Source organism: Herpailurus yagouaroundi, unplaced genomic scaffold (assembly GCF_014898765.1).
Source record: "Herpailurus yagouaroundi ecotype Mexico unplaced genomic scaffold, PumYag 186, whole genome shotgun sequence".
In the NCBI taxonomy this organism is placed as follows: Eukaryota; Metazoa; Chordata; class Mammalia; order Carnivora; family Felidae; genus Herpailurus; species Herpailurus yagouaroundi.
In genome coordinates this window covers 9,421,708-9,438,274 of record NW_024412417.1, presented here as the reverse complement: position 1 = coordinate 9,438,274, position 16,567 = coordinate 9,421,708, and the positions used below count along the sequence as shown (strand labels likewise).

The 16,567-nt window shown below is 44.1% G+C and overlaps 1 long non-coding RNA gene across 4 annotated transcripts in view; it reads left to right on the top strand.

Moving 5' to 3' along the window:
• LOC121042743 (uncharacterized) overlaps positions 1-9,222 on the top strand; it is a 93,899-nt gene extending 84,677 nt beyond the window's left edge. For 3 of the 4 annotated variants that reach the window (XR_005796421.1, XR_005796418.1, XR_005796420.1), the window contains 4 exons: positions 1,048-1,121; positions 6,340-6,492; positions 6,950-7,013; positions 8,975-9,222. This is a non-coding gene — a long non-coding RNA (uncharacterized LOC121042743). The remainder of the gene's footprint in view (positions 1-1,047; positions 1,122-6,339; positions 6,493-6,949; positions 7,014-8,974) is intronic. The other variant, XR_005796419.1, reaches the window with a different exon arrangement.
• The last annotated feature ends 7,345 nt before the right edge of the window (positions 9,223-16,567 follow it).

The following is a 16,567-nucleotide window of genomic DNA, read 5'->3' as shown; positions in this document are numbered from 1 at the left end:
TCCTGAGGGTCTGAGCGTGAAGTGACCGGAATATCAGAAACAAGGCTCCCAGAGGAGGGATGGTGACATCTATGGAGCATCCGTGTGCCAGGCAGCGTGCTATGTGATCTCCATGGATCATTTCATTTAAAACTCATAACCACTCCGTGAGGGAGATACTCTAATCACCCTGCTTTACAAATGAACAAGCAAAGGCACAGTGACTTGAAAGTTCCACATCTAACACATTTGGGAGCCAGGGTTCAAATCCGGGCTGTCTGTTCCCAGCAAATGTCTTTCATCACTTTCATTGCCTTTATCTTTTTTTTTTTTCCTTCTGTTAGTTCTTCCAAATCAAAATTGCTGTTTTGTGTTGACAATTTTCCATATTCAGGTGGACTCTACCACAAAATGTCTAGGACCAACCCCTCTGTAGCTAACCATCCTCGCTGGCCCTGGCCTGGGACCAATGTTGCTTAAAGTCAGATGTGTATTCAAGGCAAGTGTACTAGCATCCTCCTCCTCACCTCCCAAGGAAGAACCCCGCTGACACTTGCTTTTAAAATATTTCTCTCAGGCCAAAGTTGTTTATTTTGTACTTCATGGTAAGAGCTCAAAGGCGTCAGTTGATTTCAGTTTGTCCAGACCCCCAGGAAGATGTTGCTTGAGGACAAGTTGCCTCTAGCTCAGTGAACTTCTCCTATGGACCTGCTGCATAGGCCTACATTTCTTTCCATAGATGAAGCAACGTACTTTCATTTATCCTCTTGGGTGCAGACTGAGTGACTTAGAATATTACCTCCACTAGGGGCGCCTGGGTGGCTCAGTCGGTTAAGTGGCCGACTTCGGCTCAGGTCATGATCTTGCGGTCTGTGAGTTCCAGCCCCGCGTCAGGCTCTGTGCTGACAGCTCGGAGCCTGGAGCCTGCTTCTGTTTCTGTGTCTCCCTCTCTCTCTGTCCCTCCCCCATTCGTGCTCTGTCTCTCTCTGCCTTTCAAAAATGAATAAATATTTAAAAAAATGGGAAAAAAAAGAATATTACCTCCACTAATTCGCCACTTATTTTAAGGCTGCATGCACACAGGAAACCAAGAAAAACTGAAGAACTGGATGGAAAAGACAGAATCCATTGATCAGAGATAGGTGAGATGGTCTGAATGCTACAGTTTTGATATCGATGTGCCTCAGCCCCCACTGCAGATTTGCTTCTTGAACCTCTCTCTGTTCAGTTTTCTCATCTTTACCTCCATATACAGTAAAATCTTGGTTTGTGAGCATAATTGGTGTCGGAAACATGCTTGTAATCCAAAACACTTGTGTATCAAAGTGAGTGTCCCCATAAGAAATAATGGAAACTCAGATGATTCGTTCTACAACCCAAAAATATTCATATAAAAAATAATTACAATACTGTAATAGAATACAAAAGAATAAAGAAAATACAAAATAGAAGGGAAAATAAACAAATTAACCTGAACTTACCTTTGAAAACCTTCGTGGCTGGTGTGAGGGAGACAGAAAGAGGAGGGTTATTGTGTAGGACGACTTTCATTATCGCCAATGGAATCACTGCTCTCTATTGGCTCAGTGGAATCTTTTTCTTTTCGTGCAAGTTTAACAAGGAACCTGTCCAGTGACACTTGCTTTTGCCTCTTTTTGAGGATTTCACGGAAATGTGACATTGCATTGTCCTTAAACAGATTCATCGCTTGCACTGCTACAGCCTTATTCAGGTGGTGCTTTTCTACAAAAATTTGCACTGTCTCCCGCATTAAAATTTTTTAAAAAAAGTGTTTATTTATTTTTGAGAGAGAGAGAGTGAGCATGAGCAGGGGAGGGGCAGAGAGAGAGGGAGACAGAATCCCAAGCAGGCTCTAGGCTCTCAGCTGTCAGCACAGAGCCAGACTCAGGGCTTAAACTCATCAACCGTGAAATCATGACCTGCGCCGAAGTCAGTTGCTTAACCAACTGAGCTACCCAGACACCCTGCCCTGTTTCCCACATTTTACGCATCTCCCTAATCTCATTTGAAGTGAGGGACTCCTCCACCTTTTCTCCTCCTTTGCAGAGGAAGATGTAGACTTCTCATAAAATCTTACAATTTCAGCCACTTGCATACCTTGTTCATACTTCTCAATGATTTCCTTCTTGACTTCCACTGTAATCATCTCCCCCTTCTTACCACCCTTCTTTTCAACCTTTTTCTGCATGGGGGCCATTGTATACACTCACAGGATATTGACTACAGTACAGTATTAATAAACTCTTGTCATATATTGTATCTATGTAACTGGCAATAAGGCAGCAGAGGAAAGGGTCTATAACTGCACACAGCCTGACCTAGAATGAAGCAAAGCATTTTTTTTTTAATTTTTTTTTCAACGTTTATTTATTTTTGGGACAGAGAGAGACAGAGCATGAACGGGGGAGGGGCAGAGAGAGGGAGACACAGAATCGGAAACAGGCTCCAGGCTCCGAGCCATCAGCCCAGAGCCCGACGCGGGGCTCGAACTCCCGGACCGCGAGATCGTGACCTGGCTGAAGTCGGACGCTTAACCAACTGCGCCACCCAGGCGCCCCGAAGCAAAGCATTTTTAAGCTTACTCTGGTATAGAAAAGCAAAGGACTGTCCATGGGTGCTTTGAAGTGACAAAAAATACACTAGAGCCAGTTATGGGCACCTTCCAACGTTTGAAAAATCACTGATTTCTGCCAAACACCACAGCCTGAGACCAAGCATCCAAGCATGGGAGATGATCACCCACAATCCTGCAGCGAGAGGGAGGGAGAGAGAGAGAGAGAGAAAACCATTGGCTCAGTTGTGATCATGTAACATTCAGCATCATGTACTACTCATAAGACATCGCTCATTTATCAAGTTAAAATTTATTAGAAACGTTTGCTTGTCTTGTGGAACACTCACAGAACAAGTTACTTATAACCAGGTTTTACTGTACTTGTACTTCTTTTCCTCATATCTGCTGCTTCTCTTAGATTTCTCTTTTTTCTCTTTGTTTTACACACAGAGCCAACATGAATCCTGGCTTCTATTTATATTATGTTCATTAAACTAGTGTTTCCACAGTTAACTGCCCTAATGTCAGAATTTCTTGGCTTAAATGTTGAAGGGTGAGAATCAGAATGGACAAGTTCATGTGGTTGAGCCAAGCCATGTCATAAGCCTGTGCCTTCTTGGCCTTTAAGTCAAGTGACTGCCCCTGGTCCAGTTACCTTTGGCCAGGTACATGCGGTATCACCCCTTCAGCAAAGGTGCCTATGGGGGCTGTGGGCAGGGCCGGTACCGTGATAGAGATCCACTGTGCTGCTCTTTGAATTTCATAACCAAATGGCATCTTGCTCCCTGCACTTCTGTTACTAGACGCATATGGGTCTGATTTCTGGCATCAATAGAACTATAGAGACACTCAGGAGAGCTCAGTCTTGGGGCGCCTGGGTGGCGCAGTCGGTTAAGTGTCCGACTTCAGCCAGGTCACGATCTCGCGGTCCGGGAGTTCGAGCCCGGTGTCGGGCTCTGGGCTGATGGCTCGGAGCCTGGAGCCTGTTTCCGATTCTGTGTCTCCCTCTCTCTCTGCCTCTCCCCCGTTCATGCTCTGTCTCTCTCTGTCCCAAAAATAAATAAACGTTGAAAAAAAAAATTTAAAAAGGAGAGCTCAGTCTTGAATTGCCTCTCAAAAGCACAGCCATGGTATTTTATATTTGATGAAGGTAACCTAACAGAATTTCTAATCATCTAATGTTCTAGATTTTCTAGGCTTTATCTCCACATGAAATTACAGCGTCACAAAATCACATACCTGGACTATATTAGTTTACTTATTTGGAAACATGCCTGCATAAAATTATGGTTTAATATTATACCCCTGAGGTTAAATATAAGAAATGTTCACATGAAGAATGTATTTGCATCTTTAAAATTGCTTGAAAAGTCGCTAATTATTACAGGTTCTTTATATAAGGATTCATGTAATAATTTTCTCTTGGATTTTAGTGCCAAGGAAAAAACTTTATTTCTGTTTTAATGAGTGAGAATTATATAATTCACCAAATTTCCTATTGGCCACTAGAAAATTCTGAAGCAAAATTTAGGACTCAATTGTAGTATCACTCCTTAGCGTGGGTTTCTGGTATAATAACCTTTCTCCTCTCAAATATACACTTTTGATATTTTTATTTGATTATCCTTATTTTAACAATTGAAAAGTATATGTGTCTGTTGTCTAAACTGCTTCAAATACTTTTGGAGGTAGCTAGAATGTAAGTGATAAATATGATTCGATACATATTACTAATATTACTGCTTAGTAGAGTATATGCTAATGAATTCAGGGAAATTTTTGGTGCTTTAGGGGGTCTCCAGGCTAGTGACTTTCTACGCTCAAACGTATTGTAAATGAGAGGTTAGTTCCCACTGTGCTTCTGATACTAAGAAAATGTCTGTGGGGCCCCTGGAGCAATCTCATGATGTATTTATGTTGTAGAAAATTTGAATTTAAGAGAGTTCACACAAAGATTTTTATTAAAAGGGGAAGGGCTGAGGTTGGAAGCAACTGGCAAAGAATTATTCATTTTCCGTAAAGGAATCAAAACTTGATTGGCCTTTTATAATCGATGTTTGAGGATGCTGGAGGCTTTTGTGAGTTCCTTTAAACTATTGTCCTGTTTCACATTTCTTATGTATTTTTTGGAGCAGTGACTTCATTCCAGATGTTTCAACAGTTGAAAATTTAGTGAATCCACAGTTTGAATACACATTATCAGTAATAGACCGATGAATTTCCCCCTGCAACTAACACGATTAAACAGGCCCGTTGTTTTTAGCATTGGTAGGCACAACTTCAATTTTAGATAAGTACACACTTTCCAGAAAGGAAGCCTCTTTGGAAGGCAGCTAGCCATGTGGTTTACCAGGGTTACAAACCTGTTTTCCACTAAGTGTTTCCTGGGCTTCGCATTAAAAAAAAAGAGAGAGAGAGATTTAGCAGTCACACAAACAAAACTTGCACCTCTGTGGAGTGGTATCTTCCAGGCCATTGGGCATTCTCTACTATTGGATTGAGTAGCATGTCGTTGAATTTTTATTTTGGAAATGGCCAAGTCTTAAAATCTGCAGACGCTTTAGCCCCCATCCAGCACTCTAGTGTGCTTGGTTGGTGCTTGGTCAAACTCTGCTTCGTAGCAAGTTTGATTTGTTACTTTGGACCATTTTTCTATGGTTCTTTATTCTTTTGCTCTCACGTTGGAGGAGCCAAAGCAGTTGCTTTTGGCACCTGAATTTGTAACCTTTCCCGAATTTCTCCTTCACAGCCTCTTGTCAGAGACCCAAATCCCAAAGGCACATGCTAACGCAGCCCAGATGCCAGGAAGATCCATCCCCAGCTGGGCCATATGACCCTAATGAGCAAGCAGCCATATGTACAGTTAATTAAAACTCAAGTCAAAATAATAAAATGAGGTTTCAGGGTACACTCAGCAATGGCAAGGTTTCCTTTTGTAAAATCTGGAAACCACTTGTACAGCCACCAGGAAAAAGGAGCAAGCCACTCGCGTGGATTCCCTTTGCTTCAAAATCTCAGTGAATAGCTATAACGTATATGTATGTCACACACTGAGACATCCACCGGAAGACATTACAAGACAGATACAGAAAAAAGAAAGCAGTCTGTGCTTATGGTCTAGTGGGGCATTGACACATTAAATTCTCTCCTTCAGTAGCTGAAGTTCATGATTTTTCTCTTCTGTTTCCCTTGACCCTCTGCAGGTAGAATCTGTCTCTTACTTTTGTGGTTCTGTGTTTCCGTTGTGCTCTGTGACTGCCTGTGCATGCTGATGGTTGACTTGTTGCCTCCCCTTCTCACCTGTGAGGTCCAGCGGTTGTGCTGGAGCCTGCTAGTCTCAACTGGGGAGAGCATACTGTTACAGAGTAGTGTTGAGGGCCACTTGTTCACCGTGGGTAGCTGGATATCGACTATAGAGACAATATTTGTATATATCATGGAACTTGCCAAATCAGGGCTATGGATTTTTGGAGTGTGGATTTACCAGCACATGAAGTCCTTAAAGTTAGGATTGTGGCTTTATTTTTGGATCTCCAGAGCCTGGCCTCTCCTGGATACTCAACACATATTTGGTGAATGAACGAAGGGACACAAGTAGAATAAAACCAACTAACCGGTCTTGTATAAAATGAAGCAAGCAATCGCAATAATGCAGTGATTTGAGAGGCTGGTTGAAGGGTCCTCACCTCCCCACCAATAGGTATCCCCTTGCTGTTTTGCTGCAGCGCATGATCCACATATTGGTATTATTTTCAAAGTAAAGGCCACATTTTCATTGGCTTTAGGGAGAAGTTCGCTGGGTGGAGAAAGAGAAGTGGAAGCAGATAGGAAGCAAGACAATGGGAGCAAGCATATCAGCCACAAAACACACTGAAATGAGAGTTAGTTTATCCAGTTGTGATTCCACTACGGTCCATCACTGCCAGGACTCTGAAATGGTGAGATTTATTCCTAATCTCTTCTAACTTTCTCTGTAAGCCACAGCCTTCATATCACCCCTTGTTTGCCCAAGAAACATCTCCATTCCTTTTCTTTCTCTTTTAGTGTATTTATTTATTTTTGAGAGAGAGAAAGGGGGGGAGGGACAGAGAGAAAGGGAGAGAGAATCCCAAAGAGGCTCCATGCTGTCGGTACAGAGCCTGACATGGGGCTCGAACTCTCAAACTGTGAGATCATGACCTGAGCAGAAATCAGGAGTTGGATGATGAACTGGCTGAGCCACTCAGGTGCCCCTTTATTCCTTTTAAAGAAAAGAATCCCTTGTACTCTAGACCTGTTTCTCTCCCCTTACTTTTCTGTTACAACTTCCTTGTCTTTAGTCCCTTCTCTATGAGACCAGATATTCCTGGTTATGATTTGAGATGTTCTAAGCAAGTTGCTATTGTAATTCAACAGGGGACTCATGGAAACAGTACAGATTGGATCGAAAGCAGCAAAAAACCTGATGATGGTGTTTCAGGTACTGTGAGAGGTGTTTGGAGGGAAATTTTAGTGTTGGGGACAGAGAATATTTTAGGTGGTATGCTTTAAATCACTCCATGTAAGTAATTGCCTCTACTGCCTTAGTGTAAGCTAGGGTCTGACGGATTTTCAACAAAAGAGAACAGAGGCCTGTTGAGGTAGGAGTTGGCAGGGGTAAGTTTTGATAAAGGGAGGGAAGAGGCACAGGTCTAGGATCAGGGAGATGTTTCCTACCGTGCATCCTGGGCATTTGGAAGGGGTCAGGAATATGGAGTGTGGGCGTATGCTGGAGGCTGGAGTGTGATGCGGAAGCTTCTAGAAGGTATTGGCGGTAGGATGGCAGAAGAAGTCTCAGAGGCAAACATGGCCTGGAGCCAGCCTTGACTGCCATCTGTGTTTTTCTACTCAAAGTTTACTAGCTTTGTAACTGCTGAACACTTGTAGTGAGGCAAACTTCTCAGATGAGATTTGAGGTTCTGTGCTGATGGCCTGTGTTTATTGGATTCACTTTTCTTGGAGAATGACTCCTCCTGTTTCCTGCTCCTCCAAGGCTTCATGGAGAACTCAGGTCCACACTGCAAGGGAAGCTCAAAAAAGCCTTGCTTACAGCCTATTAGAGGATTCTGGGAAATAATGTTGTTTATTTCAAAATGCAAGGGGCAACATCTTTTTCTGAAAAATTTTTTCATTTATTTAAGTGTGTGTCTTTATTCTTTAGACAAGCTGTGAGGAGCTGGCAGGTGGGGATAATCCAAATCCTCAAAAATGTTTTGCAGTATGTCTAAGGTTTAAATAAAGATTTCATCAAGACTTCAGAAAATTGTATCTGCCCCCTTGATGACAACTCTCTGTCTGGGGAAGAGCATGAGCTAAAGTACAGTTGGAGAAAGTGACTTTACATTTCCCCCCACTGGCACTGGGACTAGTAAGTAGTGTCTTTTGAAGCAGTATGACTAGGGGGTTGGTGCCAATGCGTGAGCGTCTTGCACCAAGGTTCTTGTGCCAGTGCGCTGGTTGTAACACATTGTCCAATGCTCACACGGAAGCTGCTTTCTCCTTAAAGGTGTCAGATGACAATAATAATAAAAGTAAGTGCACATAAACGCATTGAGTAGTCACTGTGTGTTGGGTCCTGTGAACTAAGTGCTTCCCAGGATTATCCCACTTAGTCTTGTAAGAACCCTCTGAGGCAGCCACTGTTAATTATCCCCAGTTTATAGGTGAGGAAGCTGAGAGGGCAGTTAAACAACTTGCCAGTGGTCAGCAGCAGAGATGGGATTATGTATCCAGGCCTTAGCTGTGCTGCTAACCACTACACTACCTCGTCTCCTGGCAGTAGAAGGCAGGGCACAAACCACAACAGCAGCATTTAACAAGCACCTACTATATGCCAGGAACTGCACTAAGTCTCTTCCATGCCTTATTCACTTTTTTTCTCAACCACACTATGAGGTGGGTACTTTCTCTTTACGTTTTACAGAAAAGGAAACCGAGGCATAGGTCACAGTTAGGGTAATGGAGCCGGGATAGTGGTGGTGATGAAGCATCAGCTGGGCTTGAGCTACTACGGGTGGCTGTCAGAGTGACTGAAAAGACTAGCAAGGGGCATAGACCCGTTTTCATAAAGGCTAATCTAGGGTCTCACATAACTGGTTCTGAGCATGTTGACAGCACGCAAAAATGTGCGATTTCTCCCACTCACTGAGGCTGTGATCTGCCTCTCACCACAGCCACTTTCCACGCCACACCTGTCTCTCGCTCACTGCCTGAAGCCAGAGCCCTCTGGTGCTATGAGTGGAAAGGCTTTGGGTGCTGCCTGTGGGTAAAGGGGTGCGGATGGACAGTGTCTTCGGTTTGCCCGATTGTTGTAATAAGTAAACAAGAAATAGAAGGAGGGAATCTCAGGTTCTTCTACATCCCTCGGTTCCAGTTACCAATATCAGTCTCCATCTTTTTCAGGCAAGGAAAGTGGATAAGCAACTGAGGGAATGTAAAAGTTGCTAAAGGCAGCATTTTGAGACAAGGGAGATGCTCACACCTTGGACCTGTGTGTCTAGGTTCAGGGACAGAAGTTTATCGAATGTGTCTTTAGCTCAGCAACATAGAACAAGGGCTGATTTCTATCGTTTACCCCTCAATGGACTTCACCTGAACTTACAGCGCTCCCCAGTGATGCTACAGATATTAAACTGATGGTTCCTGCTTCCTTCCTCTGATTTCTTTTATCCCCACACAATACTTAATTTTTATGGGGATTGGCCATCTTAGCAGCTTATGAAATGAGAGATGGCTTTGACCAGAAGGTGTAAACAAGGCTTACTGTTTGAAGCTTCGCTATTTGTATTTGAGTTATTTTCCTGGTCACAGACACAGACTTGCAGTGATTTGTCATTCATTCATTGCCCTGAGCTCCCAGCCCCTCGAAGGAATGTAATCCAAATTTCCTCAAGCTGCTGACTTTCCACAGATAGGGGGACTCAAGTGCCCCTGCTCAGGCCACTAGCTGTGTAATGAATGACTTCCGTTTTCGCTCAGACTTCCACCAAGCTATTGCTAGGAGCCTCTGGGGCTGCCATATGAGATCATGAGCGCTGTTTCCACTTTGGACTGTCTTGTCAGCACCTGGGATTTGAGGGCAGACCTCATTGCTTCCATTATACAGCGTCCGATGCACCCCAGATCGTAAACCCTGTGGCGCCTGTGGCCCCTGGCCCATCTGCATTTCTTTCTGCACCTAAACCTAAACCACCCACGATCTACACAGAGGTGAAGCTATGCGTGATGTGATGGCACAGGCCCTTCTCCCCCGCAGGGGTCTCTGAGCCTCCCGGGGTCCCTCCTGCATACGGCATCTTGACTCTTATCTGCGGCCTTCTCCCGATGCCTCAGATATGAGCCCACAGGGTTGGCTGTGGTCAGTATCAGACGTGGACTCTCCAGCAGCCCATACGACATGCCCAGACCACCGTGAATCCCGTGAGTGGGTGCAAATTAGTGTGAAATTTGGACCCCAGCCTCTCATGTAATTTTCAGATGATTTTCAGACAGATCCAGCTCAAGGCTTAAAGTGGAGTGATGTTTACATTCAGTGGAATGCACTGCTTTTGGTTCTCTATCCTGGCTACCAGAAGGGCTGTCCCTGACCCAAAGCGTCTGTGCCTCTGGGAGCTTGTTAGAAATGCCCAGTCTCAGGCTCCAGCCCAGACCTACTAAATGCAAACCTGCCTTTTAACCAGATCTCCAGGTGATTTACATGCACACTGAAGTCTGAGAAGCACTGCTGTATATCATAACTGACAGATCAGACCGTACTTAGGAAATGGTGCTAAAGTGATTTTCCAGATCTGGGGAGCCCCACAGCATAGAACATTGCAAGTAATCCAGTGATTGCTTGCTATTAAATACCTATAGAACGTTTTTTCTGTCTTTACGTACTCTTTCATTTGAATTCAGATTTTATTTTGGGATTTTTGATATTCATGTTAGTCAATAATGGAGTTTGATATTGTGTATTAACTTGAATTCTCCCTCCCTTCCATTCTTCTTGGGTTAAGAACTCTGATAATAGAAGGGAACTATAGACCTGACATTCAAGGAAAATCCAGAAAATGAATTCTTTTTTATCTTCAGGCAGAGCAGCTCCAATGAATAGAGAAGTGTAATAAAGCCTTTTTATATGCCTGTCATAGAAAGACAAACCTTTTCCAAAGGAAATGGATTTGAGTATTTGCGAGGTATGATAAACAGCCTGACAAAAACGAGCCTGAATTTCCCTTTTAAATGTTCAGCAGGGGGAGGTTTTAACTTCTCCTGTCAGGTAAAAAAAGAATTCATTATGAAAGCCATTCTAGCTGAAACTCAAAAATGAAAACGAGGCCCGATCAGAGTGGAAAGCAATGATTTAGAAATGTGTTAAAGGGAGTATTTTAATGAATAAAGTGTCAACTTTCCATAGGAGCAAAAATAAATCACGCAAAGGCTTAACCAGTTTTGTCGCTGTGAATTAGCTGGGCGTAGTTGGGACCAGCACACCCTGTAAGGAAACATTAAAATCTAATTCTCGCTGAGATTTGTGTACGTGCATTGTTGATAATGATGTTAATAATGGCATTGTATGCATTTTACGACTTCTCTTTCCAGCAATTGCCAAAAGCCGGAAGAAAATGAGGCGCAGTTGAACGAAAATGGCCCCAATTCTCAGTTTTTCCACTCAGCGGAAAGCCTTGAGGCCTTGAATCCACCCGTCCAGGAACGACCTGATGTCTTGCTGCAGAATAGTCTAGACGCTCGGTGTTGCTGTCCTTGGTCTTGGTTCCCAGGTATCTTCCTTTCCTATGGCTGCCCTATCAGAGTACTGCAGACCAGGTGCCTTCAGCAGAACTTCATCGTCTCACGGTTCCGGAAGCCGGAAGTCCGTGTCAAATTGTGGGCAGGGTGGTTTCCTGCGGGGGTCTGGGTGGGAGAACAGGTGCCAGCTTCTGGTGGTTTGCTGCCAATCCTTGGCTTTAGATGGACCTCCTTGATCTCTGTTTTCATCTTCATGCGATGTTCTCCCTGTGTACAGGTCTGTATCCAAATTCCCACTCCCCCCACTTTTTAAAGTTTATTTATTTACTTGAGAGAGAGAAAGAGAGGGAGAGAGAGAGAGCATGAGCTTGGAAGGGACAGAGAGAGGGGGAGAGAGAATCCCAAGCAGGCTCAGTGCAGCTCCATTCCACCAATGGTGAGGTCATGACCTGAGCCAAAATCAAGAGTCAGACGCTTAACCGACTGAGCCACCCAGGTGCCCCCTAAATTCCCCCTTTGTTAGTCATACTAAATTAGGGCCCACCCAGATGATCTTCTCTTAACGAATTACATTTTCAAAGATTCTGTTTCTAAATAAGGTCACCTTCTGAGTTACTGGGGATTAAAACTCCAGTGTATCTTTTTCTGAGACACACAATTCATGCAACTCACCAGGTGGGACTGCTTTGTAACAAGGTTGTTTGATTTGTTAATAACTAAACTCACAAGTTTGTAGCACAATCCCTGGGCGAGTGATCAGAGTGCAGCAAATCACCATGGAATAAATAAAGTAATTCCTAACCTAGTCATATATACTTATGAAGCACCGTTAGGTATCTTTGAGGCATGGGTTGTGTAATACTTATTTTATTAGTAAGGAAATGGATGCAATAAGAGGTTAACAGAGTATGCTTCTCACATTCTATAGTTATTTGGTTTATTTTCTTATTATTCTTTGTCGAACTAAAAATGAGGGCAAGGATCTTGGGTAGTTGCTTAATACAATGTTGACCAACTGAGCTTGGTACTTGTGAGATGGTCAGATTCACGTAATTAGTGCTAGCTCTTAAGTACAGTGTGAAGCAACAGCACAGAGTGAAAGTACAAATTTGTGAGAACGAGAAGACTGGAGCTTTAATGGAGAACTCATCGGATCTAAGGTATCATGAGAAATCGTTCAACTTAATGCTCACACACGTTGGTGGGTCTCCTCAGCAGACAGCAAGGGAAGACGATCATCATATGCAAGTACTCCTTGCATGCCAAGGACAGAGGAGCAGATTGTGCACGTGTAAAACAATGCTTACATTTCCTTCCTCCTTCTCCTTTTCCTCTTTGATGTGTCGAGTCCCCACTGGTACCCACTAACATGCTGTTGCTTGAGATTTGCTCTTTACTAAGTAAGGAAAACCAAATGATTGCATTTTAGCTCGTTTTCTTTTTTTCCTGCTGTTCATCGAATGGCAACCTTACAATAACAGGTAAGGGAAGCAGGAACAGAAAGGAAGGGGAAAAAGCAGAGCCCTGCATAATTTGTGCATGGAAGTTCTTTTACAAAATCGTTTAGAAATGACTAGAGATTTATATAAAGTTTTCTCTTGTAAGACGGTAATTTTCTTGGGGTAAATTCATTTTTCCATCTTCACCATTGGATGGAAGTATTGCAGAGTGGGAAGGGGCCTTACAATTTGTCAAGTTCAATTCTCATTTTATAGGAGGACATTGAAGCCCAGAGATGATAAGGTACTTGTCCAGGGTCACAGAAATTAGTTTTTACCAGAGCCTGTACTGGCTACTATGCTTTCTTCGTGCTCAAGTTTTTTTTTTTTTTTTTTTTTTTTTTAGTATACTATATATTCCCTCTCAGAACTGAGAGGGTTTTTTTTCCTCCCCTCCCTCCCACCTCTTTCCTTTTCTTCTTTCTTTTCCCTTCCTTTGCTTTTAGATGCTGCTGACAGCTGTGTTCCCTGTGGGAGAAATTGCTTACCTGGATGCCTCACTCTGGAGTCTCCACTGTGTGAGTCTGGTGGGCACATCCTGGTGAGGTATCGGTTGCTAGGAGTCCCTGGAGGGGCATTTTGCTGTACCAGACTAGGTAAGGGTCATGCACGGGATAGGTAGTCAATGACTGTGGGGTCAGATCACATGTAGATTTCTCTAGGGGTAACCTACACTCCATCCTATGAAACAGTCATGAATACCACCCAGTGGCATTGTGAGATTCATTTCCACTCCCTCCTGGGGAAACCCTTAGCAAAGTGTGAGCAGGAACCGTCCGTCTTTCCTTACACATTCTGCCCTTTCTCAGCTGGCCTGTGCTGTTCTGGTCTTAAACCACTCCATGGGACTGCTTGATCGCTTCTATTTGGCCCTTGTTAGGGAACTCTGTTCCCTTCTGCCCTTGCTCCAAGTTCATTTGCAGTTTGGGTCTACCTTAATGGTATTTAAAGGAGGCAGATGTCCCTCAGAATGCTCAGCAAAAACATCGTCTTCCTGTTGACCACGCCTGCAGAGAGTCTCTCTTTCCCAGGCTCTGGGACCTGTCCTCATCTCTGTTCTGAGCAGCTGGGCTCTGCTCCACTGCCTCTGAGTCTTACTACTGTGTTTTCTGCTACACTGTGACATGGGGAAAGGGCTTTCCCCTTGGCTTGATTTGGTAAAAGGAATAACTTCTGCACTGGAGCCAAGCGGAAGATGAATTTTCCTTGGCTTTAACCACAGAGACCATTATCTTTCTCAGCTGTGGGGCTCCACCAAGCTTTTTTCTTGGCTGCTGAATTTCTCCATTTTACTTTTCACATTTTCGTATCTTCACTCTCAGTGTGGGCTAGGCAGGTGGACTGGAGGCACCTACTATCCCCCTGAAACAATGCTGGTGGCTTGGTGGGGAGAGGAAATGGTCATAAATAGCCCTACAATATGATCTGGAGGGGAGAATGGCCCCAGCGTTTGTATCTTCTGAATATTGCCTTCAGAAATGGTGACTTGAGCAGTGAGGTTCTGCTTTTGGAAAAACCCCAAAAGCAAAGCCAAAACCCAAAACAGAACTCTGGTCCCAAGAGGGAGGCAGTGAGTCCAGGATGGAGAAGAAGATGACAGGGGGTGGAGCTTGTATTCCCAGGTGAGCAATGGCCCCAAATGTAGCTGGAGGGCTGCATGGCTGCATGACATCGACCTTTGAACTGTCATGGTTCTACTGTTGTCTCTTTCCTTCTAACCCTCAGCTCGTTTGTCTTTTTCTCCTACTTCTACGTAACTCCTCTTATATCCCCACCACCCTACTGAGACAGTCAAGCTAACCACCAACAATGTGTCCCCTCCCCTCCCGGATGTGGGAATGTTGCAGGGAGGAGGCAAGCTGAGTAGGCCTTGCATTTCCCAGCCCTCCTTGCCTACACATGTGGCCGTGTAGCAAGTTTGCAGGGATGGAACATGGGCAGAGGAATGTCTGTCATTTCAGGCTGCACTTTGGAGAGAGAGTGTGCCTTCAGCACCACCTCGTTCCCCTTCCACCAGCTCACCATGAAGGATTCCGGAAGTGTTTTCAACCTTGTCGTTCATTGGAACCATCTGGAAAGCTTTAAAAACTCTCGCTGCCCAAACCCCTACCCCAGAGATGCTAATTAAATTGGTCTGGGGTGTGGCGGGAGCAGCAGGAGTTTTAAAAGGTGTTCTAGAGGCTAACCAAGGCAGAGAACTGGTGCTCTGGAGGGGTGTGGAGCCCCAAGAAGGAAATTGTCATGGAGAAGAAAGCTACCCACTTGCCAGGAACACCCACGTTGGAATGTCACTTAAAAGAGAAAGAAACCTTTATTCCGTTAAGTTCCTGGGAATTTGAGGTTTATTTCTTAGATCAGCTCAGTTGTCCCAATTAATGCATCTTTTTTAACGAACACAGAGAATGCCTCCTCAGCATGCCAAGATTTTCTCCCGACATCTTTCGGTTGCTGGGTTCTATTGGATTCAGCTGTCCCATAAGTGGGCGACAGGGGTGCTGGTGGGGTGCAGAGCCACCCCACTGCTCCGGCATTTGAGGTGCTACTCCTGCAACTGTGAGAACTTTCAATCAGGTACAGTGTCCCTGTCAGAGATAAGCCCACACAGAGATAATCATTGTTTTATTTGAAAGATGGTGATTTCCTCAGGTTTGCATTTATCCTGTGATTCTATTAGTCTGTGTGATTCTGCTTACTGATATTCCGTGCTCAGGATGTTGTCTTCTACTCTGTGGTTGGTGATAGGATACCATATTTAATTTTTCCAAGTTTTCTGATACCACTCAGTGAGAAAAATAATGGTTAGTGTTCAATTGCGGAAGGTTTCTCAAGTAATTGTCTCAAAACCGCAGGGCATGTATTTGATTTCTTTGATTGATCTGTTTTGTGTATATATTTTTCCAACATCTTGAATAATTTAGGAGCAATCTTGGTTTGTGCCTAATTTGGTGTCCAGCAATTATGCATCCTTCTGAAGCTGCTATTCGCTCAAGTGTCTGAAAGCAGGAGAGAACAGCCTTATAACAAGACTCATTGTTATGTGAACTTGGGCATAGCATGTGGCCACTCAGGTTCCTGGAAACCTGGTGCTTATCTTCAGGTCAAGGTGTGTTCTAAAAGGTGGGTGTTGGTCCTGTCTCCTCACATCAGCGTTGATGGGTGGATAAGCTTTCTGTTTGCTTTAAGCTTTTTCCCTTGCATTAGTTGAAAGCAACAGTGAAAGGGAAAATAATGCCTGCTGGAGGTCCTGAACCGACCTTGCAAACAACCCTAGGGAGGAAGTAGGGCTACTTCTAGAGCGAAAGTGGGCTGTGGTGGGGGAGTAAGCGTAGTAATACGGATGCTCTAGAATTGTTCTGGGACATGTAGAGAGCTTTCCAGCTGGGTGGTAATGCACCCTCAAACAGACAAAGGGACTCATCTATGCCAAAATGTGCACCTTGCTCTCTGATGCACTTGTGGCTGAACAAGTTGGGCTGGTTATTGTAATGAGGGGGGCACACACTGTAGGGAACTGTGGGGAGACTCAGTCAAAGGAAGAACCTCTTGGAGGATTTGAGCTTGTGTCTGATGGTTTTTAGGAGGGTTTAAGAAACTGGGATTGGATACTTTTAGGAAGTGGGGGTCATCCTATGGTTGGGTATCTTAACTATCTTCTCTAAAAGGTGGGATGAATGAATCGAAGCAGGAGTTGTAACTGGTAAAGAGTTACACTCATTTGGAGGATAGGGGGATATTGGGTGATTTTTGTGCTTTGGACAGCGTTCAT